This window comes from Sorex fumeus, unplaced genomic scaffold (genome assembly GCF_029834395.1).
Source record: "Sorex fumeus unplaced genomic scaffold, SorFum_2.1 ptg000099l, whole genome shotgun sequence".
Taxonomy (NCBI): Eukaryota; Metazoa; Chordata; class Mammalia; order Eulipotyphla; family Soricidae; genus Sorex; species Sorex fumeus.
This window is the reverse complement of record NW_026606156.1, coordinates 5,972,000-5,980,223: the sequence shown is the minus strand read 5'-3', so window position 1 is coordinate 5,980,223 and position 8,224 is coordinate 5,972,000. Positions and strand designations below refer to the sequence as shown.

Below are 8,224 nucleotides of genomic sequence, written 5' to 3'. Positions count from 1 at the left end.
AAAGTATACACTTGTTGGAACATATTGGTTTAAGATTTTGTATAAATTGTCCATTTATGTTGGTGCTAAAAAATAAATGTCTTAATTAAGCTGATAAGTATTTTATAAAACAATGGAGGGCATACCTCTAAGGAAGTTAGTATAAATTAATTAGACTTCAAAGAAGGGAATAATCAGAAAAAAGACTTAGTAGTCATTTAAATTATATATATATTTATATAAAGCTATATCTAGCTACCTGTATAGATAGATATAGATATATACATTGTAAAAAGCAACCTATACATTGTTGTCAGAAAAATAAAAGATGATGTTTCGAGAAGTTTTGATGAACAAATTTGTTGAGTATGTCCAAAAGTATATGATAAATTTAAAAGAATAATATTGAATTGGATTACATGACAGCAGTGAAGAATTTTAAAAGAGAAAAAGATATTTCACCATGTGATTGTGGAGAAAAAGCCCTATTAAAATGGAATGGGACAAAGTCTTGATGCTAGCATTCACTGACAATTCTTTCTAGAGGTTCTTTTGTTATCTGAGGAAGTGGAGAAACAGGGGTGGATATCATTTAATTAAATAAGTGAATATTTTTCTTTAAATCAAAGTTCCTATAATATATCTTGGGAAGCTATCTAAAGTATTTGCTCGAGCGGGCCCAGTAACGTCTCCATTGGAGACTTGGTTGTTACTGTGTCTGGCATATCGAATACTCTCGGTAGCTTGCTGGGCTCTCCGAGAGGGGTGGAGGAATCGAACTCGGGTCGTCCATGTTGGCCGCTTGTAAGGCAAACGCCCTACCCGCTGTGCTATCGCTCCAGCCCATGGACAAATAAATGACAGAGAGGTTCTCATGAGAAATCAAGAATACATATTCATAGTTCAAATGGAGGTGTTGAACTTTGAAAGGAACAAAGGCATCTTGTCTTCTAACTAAGAGTGTGTGGGTAGAAAGACTGTTTATGGACCTAGTATAGGCATGGCAGTGAGAAGGTAAAGGGACTTTAAGCTTTTACGTACTTATTTTTGGATTTGGGGTCACACCTAGATGCCCTGACACTACCTTCAGGGATTCCTTCTGGCTTGGCCCAGAGGCCATCTGTGCTGTCTGGGAAGAAACCTTCCTGCAAATCATAATCCTAGCACTGTAGCATCTCTTGAGGCCCCAAGGAGCCATAGGCTTGTAGCTATTTTTTTTTCAATGATTCAGGAACAGTTTCATAATGGTACTTCAAAGTGCAAAGATAAGGAACAATGGGCCTAACGAAGGATAAAGAACAAACAAATCATGGCAGACCTGGGAATCGAAAAACTTAAGCAGTTATGAGTCTATTTATAATATGATTTTTGAAAAACAAAAATCAGAAACAGTATTATCCATTTTTGTATTTGTTAATAATTATAGTTGATATTTACACACCATTTGTTTTGTCTGGGCTCTATTCTACGTATCACATAAATAATTCTTTTTTTTAATTTATTTTTTTGTAATGGATCCCGGTGAGATACAGTTACAGACTTACAAACTTCCATGGTTAAGTTTCAGTCATACAATGTTCAAGTGCTATCCTTTCACCAATGCCGATTCTTTTTCATGGAGACTTTTTAATCTATTAAACAATCTATATCCATTGCTACTGAGCTCAATTATTTATGGAGATATGAAAATATGTGTAATTTTCCTCCCATAGCATTTGCATGGAGTAGAAATTCTTTTAGAATTCATCCAATTATTTTAATTAGTGTTTGAAATATATATCTTAACATATGTCTATATATGTCCATATATGCTTGGATTTTCCCTTAGTCAAGTGGTTAAATTAGTTTTTTGAGATTATCACATTTGCTTTTCTCATTTTTTACATCTTTTTTAAAAGAATTCAAAGATGTTTTTGAAAACAAAGGAAAATAAACATTAATGTTTGAATTTTTTCTAAGCATATTGCATCCTGCAAGCCACATAATATTTCAATTCAATTTGTGTTCCTCTGAAGCATGCTCTTGTAATTGCCATTTCTTAAATGTGCTTTTACATAATTTCTTCCCACGACATTTGGTTTAGATTCTAAGCATGCAGAGGCATTGCACTCTGTCTATTTACCTAGCTTTGTACATATCCCTAACAGCTCTAGGGATATTTGCTACTAATGCAAGAGAGTGTTTATAGACTATTTGTTTATTCATGACAGTTCTAAAATGTTTGGAATGTGATGAAAAGAAATCAATAACCCTGTGGTCAGTGAACTGCTCCCCAAATTTCAATTTAAGTTATGTTTATATTTTCAGCATTCCATGAATACTCACGGAGTTTAACTATCTTCAACCCGTCCCTCCCTCCCCCAAAGTGACTGGGAAATACTGTTTCTTCAGTAGCTGCATTTAAAAAAAAAAAACCAAAGCAAAACTCATAAAACAAGAACCAAAGGCAGGAAAAAAAGACACTACTTATTGCTCAGTATGTGGTGGACCTCTGACTACTATGAATTTAAGCTCCAAACTTCCTCCATTCACCCTGTCTTTCTTGGCACCTAGAATACATGCATCACACACTAGGCTTCCACCCCACCTCATCCAAGTACTTACAATGCATGAATGCTTCTTTCTACATACAAATTTTGTAATTCTATGACCACACAGAAAATGACCCAAAGAGGAATAACTCACGAAAGCTATTTGAACCCCAGCATAATGTAACATAAGTTAATAGCTATTGTCTTACCAAACATAGTCAATTCCCCATCACTGGTAGCTATTCTTGAATCCTTGGTTTCCAGAGACTGGGACCTGAATCTAACATCTGGGATATCCCCATGAGCCCAACTACACTAGGATCTATGATGTTAGCAAAAAGTTCAAGTCGAGCTCATTCTATGTGCCTGATTATTCATGATGAGAAAAAGTATTGATCCCTGGGAAACAGATGGAAGAAGGTGAGCCACACTCCCACATCTGTTCCTTTTATTCAGTCAACAAATGAGTGCAGTATAAGACTTGAGTAAGAATGATATACAATGAGATTTTTTTAATGTAATATAACCTTTTGTTAACAAAGGACACATCATGCAAATCTATTGTGAATAAATTTGTAAGTGTGTTGTGAATGAATTATTGGGATGCTGTAAATCCATATGCCAGTAACAATATTGTTATGGCCAATGACATTCCGGATTTTTTAGTGTTTCCTGTCCTCATTACTGGCAGGAAAACAGAGGACAAGGGAAGGAATCCAAAAAATAAAATAAAATAAAATGCACAATCTGGTGTTTATCGAACATCGGGAGTCTGAAATATCCGATTCAGAGCAGCGATTGGTTTGTTCTATTACCACTTTATTCGATACTTCCATGGATGCAGAGGTGGTGGCAGACAGCACTGAGAGGAATGCCCAAAGGCTGAGAGGTCCAGAGTACAAAGTGGAGATGGTCAGATTGACAGGAGCACATGATGTGTCCACTCGGCTGGGACGATCTGAGCTCTGAAGACAATATGTCTGAGTGTGTCTGAAAGAATGTTTCTGGAAGATGATTAGCAAAGAGTCAGCAGCCTGACCAGAGTCAATCATTGCCCTGATGAATGTGCAGGGCTCTAGTTAGTCCTGGGCTTCTTTTTATCTGCTTCTCAAGCCTTTCCCAACGGTGGCACTTTTTATCTGCCTCAGCTACATAGGTAAATAAAATAGATATAAAAAGGAAACACTTACTGGCGATAGATAGATGATAGACAGACAGACAGACAGACAGATAGATAGTAAAAAAATTTTAAACAAGTCTTTAAAAGTTACACAGCCCCCACCCTCCATGAAATTGCAACCCCAGTTGAAGGACATATGGTGAACCCACTGGAATGATAGCACAGCGAGTATGGAATTTGCCTTACATGCGGCCAACATGGGATTGATTCCGCCACCCCTCTTGGAGAGCCCGGCGAGCTACCAAGAGTATCCTGCTCACATGGTAGAGTCTGGAAAGCTAGCGTGGTATATTCAATACGCCAAAAACAGTAATAACAATGGAGACATTACTGGTGCCTTAATCACTTAATCACTTAACTTCCCGTTAGTCGTCGATTTGCTCGAGCGGGCGCCAGTAACGTCTCCATTTGTCCCTGTCGCGTGCTAGTGTAGCCCAATGGCATCTCTTCGCTCCGGGAACATGGAGGGCCTCAAACCGATCATTCATGACCTTGACAAAGAAGTCTGACCATCTGGTAGGTGGGCGGCCACGCGGTCTCTTGACATCCTGTGGAATCCAATCAGTAACAGCTCTAGTCCAACGGTCGTCTTTAAATCTCATTACATGACCAGCCCATCTGATTTTTGACACCTTGGCAAATGAGACAGCGTCCCTGATCCTTGATCGTCGACGGATGTCAGAACTCCGGATTCGTTCTCTCATTTGAGTGAAACGTGATATTCCAAGCATAGCTCTTTCTATTCTTCTTTGGGAGACCTGAATGGTGTTCTCATCTTGTTTGCGTAGGGCCCAGGTCTCTGAGGCATATGTTAATGCAGGAAGAACAGTGGAATCAAAGAGATGTGCCCGGAGCCGGAGGTTCTTCGTCCTCTTAGCTATTTCTTCGATGTTCTTGAAGGCGTTCCAAGCCGCTCTCTTCCTCCTGCGCAGCTCGGGTGCCAGGTCATTTGTCATGTTGACCTCTCGACCTAGGTACACATAGCTGTTGCATTCGGAGATGGTCGTTCCATTGAGAGCGAATGGGGCGTCAGGAACAAGGCTGTTTCTCATAAACATTGTCTTCGTAAGATTCAGCTGTAGTCCTACCTTTCCACACTCACGGTCAAAGTCTGCCAGCATTTGTGCCGCTTGGCTGATGTTTGGTGTTATTAAAACAATGTCATCAGCAAAGCGGAGGTGGTGTAGTTGCCGACCATCTATCTTCACTCCCATTTCTTCCCATTCCAGTCGTCGCATGATGTTCTCGAGGGTGGCACTGAAGAGTTTTGGTGAAATGGTATCACCCTGCCGCACCCCTCTCTTGACATCAACGATCACTTCTTTGTAGAATGGTGAGATCCTGGTAGTGAATCCGCAATACAGCTCACGGAGGATCCTGATGTATTGGGCTTGAATGCCCTGATTGGCTAGGGCTTCAATGACCGCTTCCGTCTCAACAGAATCAAAGGCCTTCTTTAAATCAATGAACGTTAAGCAGAGCGGCATCTTGAACTCCCGAGAAACCTCAATGAGTTTGGTTATCGTGTGGATATGGTCGATGGTGCTGAATCCTTTGCGGAACCCTGCTTGCTCGCATGGTTGTCCTTCATCTAGTGTTCTGCCAATCCTATTCAGGATGACTCGAGTGACCAACTTGTAGATGACAGACAATAGGCAGATCGGGCGATAGTTGCCAATGTCATGGATGTCTCCCTTCTTGAACAGTAGTACGGTCCTGCTGGTTTTCCATTGAGATGGAACCTTGCATTCAGACAGGTAGCGAGTGAAGAGCCGAGCCAGTGTATTGATGAGTACTGACGGCAGGTTCTTCAGGTGTTCAGGTCTGACCTTGTCTGGGCCGGGTGCTGTTTGCTTCTTTACTGACGAAATGGCGTGTCGGATTTCGGAAGGGAGAACGTTGGGAATGACATACCCATCCTGTGGAATTTGGTATGTCGGCAAGTGGACATGGCTATCGAAGAGATTTGAGTAGAAGTCATGGATAATCTTCTCCATTGCCGTTCTGGAGGATGTGATGGATCCATCAGGACGTCGGAGGGCAGTCATCTTGGTCTTATAGTTGGCGAAGGACAGGCGGGCCTTACGAATACTTTTCCCGGCTTCTGCCGCATCTACCAGTACTTCTGCTCTTCTCTCTTTGAGGTCTTCCTTGATCGCATCTCTGCACTGCTTTGCAAGCTCGGACGTTAGCTTGCGGTTGCCTGAGGCATGCGCCAAACCACGCTGGCGAATTAGCTCAAGAGTTTTCGAAGATAGGCGACTTTTTGTGGCTATCTCTCTCTTGGCGTTCCTCGCACATTCATGGAGGTGCTGAACCAGTCGATCGTATTCCTCGTCAATGTTGTCAACAATGGCATCTTCCCATGTTGCCGCAATAGTACCAAAGAGTTCCCAGTTGGTGGTCGTTCTGGGAGTTCTCTTTTTGAACTTTGCAGCCCTTTCTCCCCGCTCTGTGAAGTAGAATTTTGCACGAAGGAGACGGTGGTCCGATCCCGTTCGAAATTTTGGGACAACAGCGACATCAGTCAGGCAAAACCGTCGATTGAATATGATGTGGTCTATTTCGTTGTGGAATCGTCCACCGGGAGACTCCCATGTCCATCGTTTAGATTCTGCCTTCTGGAACTGTGAGTTCCAGTGGTGCCTGCTCAAGCAAATTGATGAACAATGGGAGGACAGTGCTACAGTGCTACAAGAGGTGTGTGTGTGTGTGTGTGTGTGTGTGTGTGTGTGTGTGTGTGTGTGTGATAGTATGTAGTCTGGATAGATCCTGTTGGCTGTTTGTTTCTATGGAGATTCTTGACTAAAACAAAACTCAAAAAAGGAAGCTTTGTTCAAACATCTCAGCACTTTTGTTTCTTTTTATTTGAGGAGCGGATGTCTCCTTTTGAGTCTTAAAAATCAACCACCAAGTAACCCAGTATAAAACAATTGAGCCAGAGAGATGATAGTACAGTGGATAGGGCAATTGCCTTGCACAAGACCAACCGGGATTCAATCCCAGGTTCCTCAAGCTGACAAGAGTGATTCTTTGGTGCAGAGCTGAAAGTAACCCCTGAGCATTGCCAGGTATGGCTGAAAACAAAACAAAACAAAAATATGCATTTCCTTGCACTTAAAATACCCAGTGCACAAACTATGCTTCTTAGAACCCTACCAATGTATCTCTGGTCTGAACAATGCTTCCCCTTTCACCTGTGCAGGGAGAAATCTTGTCTGTCTTCTTATCACCCTGTCCAGTCAAGAAAGTAATTGCCATTGTCAAGGTTCGAAGCTCCAAAACAATGATTGTGAATAGAAACAAACAGAGTCACTGAATTAAAAATGATCATAGTTTCCAATCACTGACCCTCTGCATACTTCAGGTGTTATCAATTATAGTTAATTCTCAGGAGAATCATAGCAATGAGAAAGCTGAGGTTTGAGGATTTTAAACTTGATGAAGATCATTCAACTCATAAATGCAAGGGCTAAAATTTTATGCCAATCTTGGACTGAATCCAAGGTTGATTTTTTATCCCTACTTGGACAAATTGTTTTTGACAGTATCTTAAAAGGGACCCTTAGGTTGGCAAAGTTTTCTAGAAATGTTCTAATTTAATTTAAATGTTCTAATTTCATTATAGCTAAGATGCCCAAACATTAAAACTTGGTAATAATATTAAATCAAGTGATTATTATGGCGGTTATTTGGGTGGGAGGCTAGATTTGTGTATACTTAGCTAAAAGTCTCTCAAACAGTTCCAAAATTATTACCACATCATTTCTTTGAAAGAAATATAGACATATTTAGGCATGTCTTGTTTAAATATTTCTTCAAAGAATATATTAAAGACACAAAGGTTATTATATTATTTGCCTTAATGTGCTTATAATTGAAATAATAGAAAATAGATTTCAAAGACCTTCATCCGTTTTCTTTTTTTTTAATTTTTATTAGTGAAACCCCATGAGGTACAGTTGTAGACTAACAAATTTTTGTGCTTGGGTTTCAGTTATACAATGATCAAGTACCCATAAAAATATGGAACGCTTCAAGAATTTGCGTGTCATCCTTGCACAGGGTCCATGCTAATCTTCTCTGTATCGTTCCAATTTTAGTATATGTGCTGTCAAAGCGAGCACTACCTTCATCCACTTTCAAATGTTTTAAGCCTTATTGGTTACAATCACTTTATGTTAGATATTAATAGTGGATAAAATGCAAAAGATAGTAATGGAACCACACTAGTCAGATTTCTTTTCTTTTTTGTTTGTTTGGTTTTGGACCCATTAACACTAAAGCATTCTCTTGGGTCTGCTCTCAGAGATTTAACCTTGAATTACCCAGGGTACTGTGGTGCCAAGGATAAGGTTCAGAACAGCCACATGCAAGGCAAGCACTTTGTTTACTATCTCTGTACTATCTCTCTGATGCAATCAGATGTCACGTTTAAAACTTTTCTACCTTATAGATTTTTGAGGTATAAATACCACATTTCACATCCAAATTCTTAAAAAGGAATATAATTATAACCTAACAGTACAACAAC

The 8,224-nt window shown here is 40.0% G+C and overlaps 1 non-coding gene across 1 annotated transcript; it reads right to left on the bottom strand.

Moving 5' to 3' along the window:
* Positions 1-7,710: 7,710 nt before the first annotated feature.
* LOC130042387 (U6 spliceosomal RNA) lies at positions 7,711-7,817 on the bottom strand. Its single transcript, XR_008795224.1, has one exon. It is a non-coding gene; the product is annotated as a U6 spliceosomal RNA (small nuclear RNA).
* Positions 7,818-8,224: the final 407 nt, after the last annotated feature.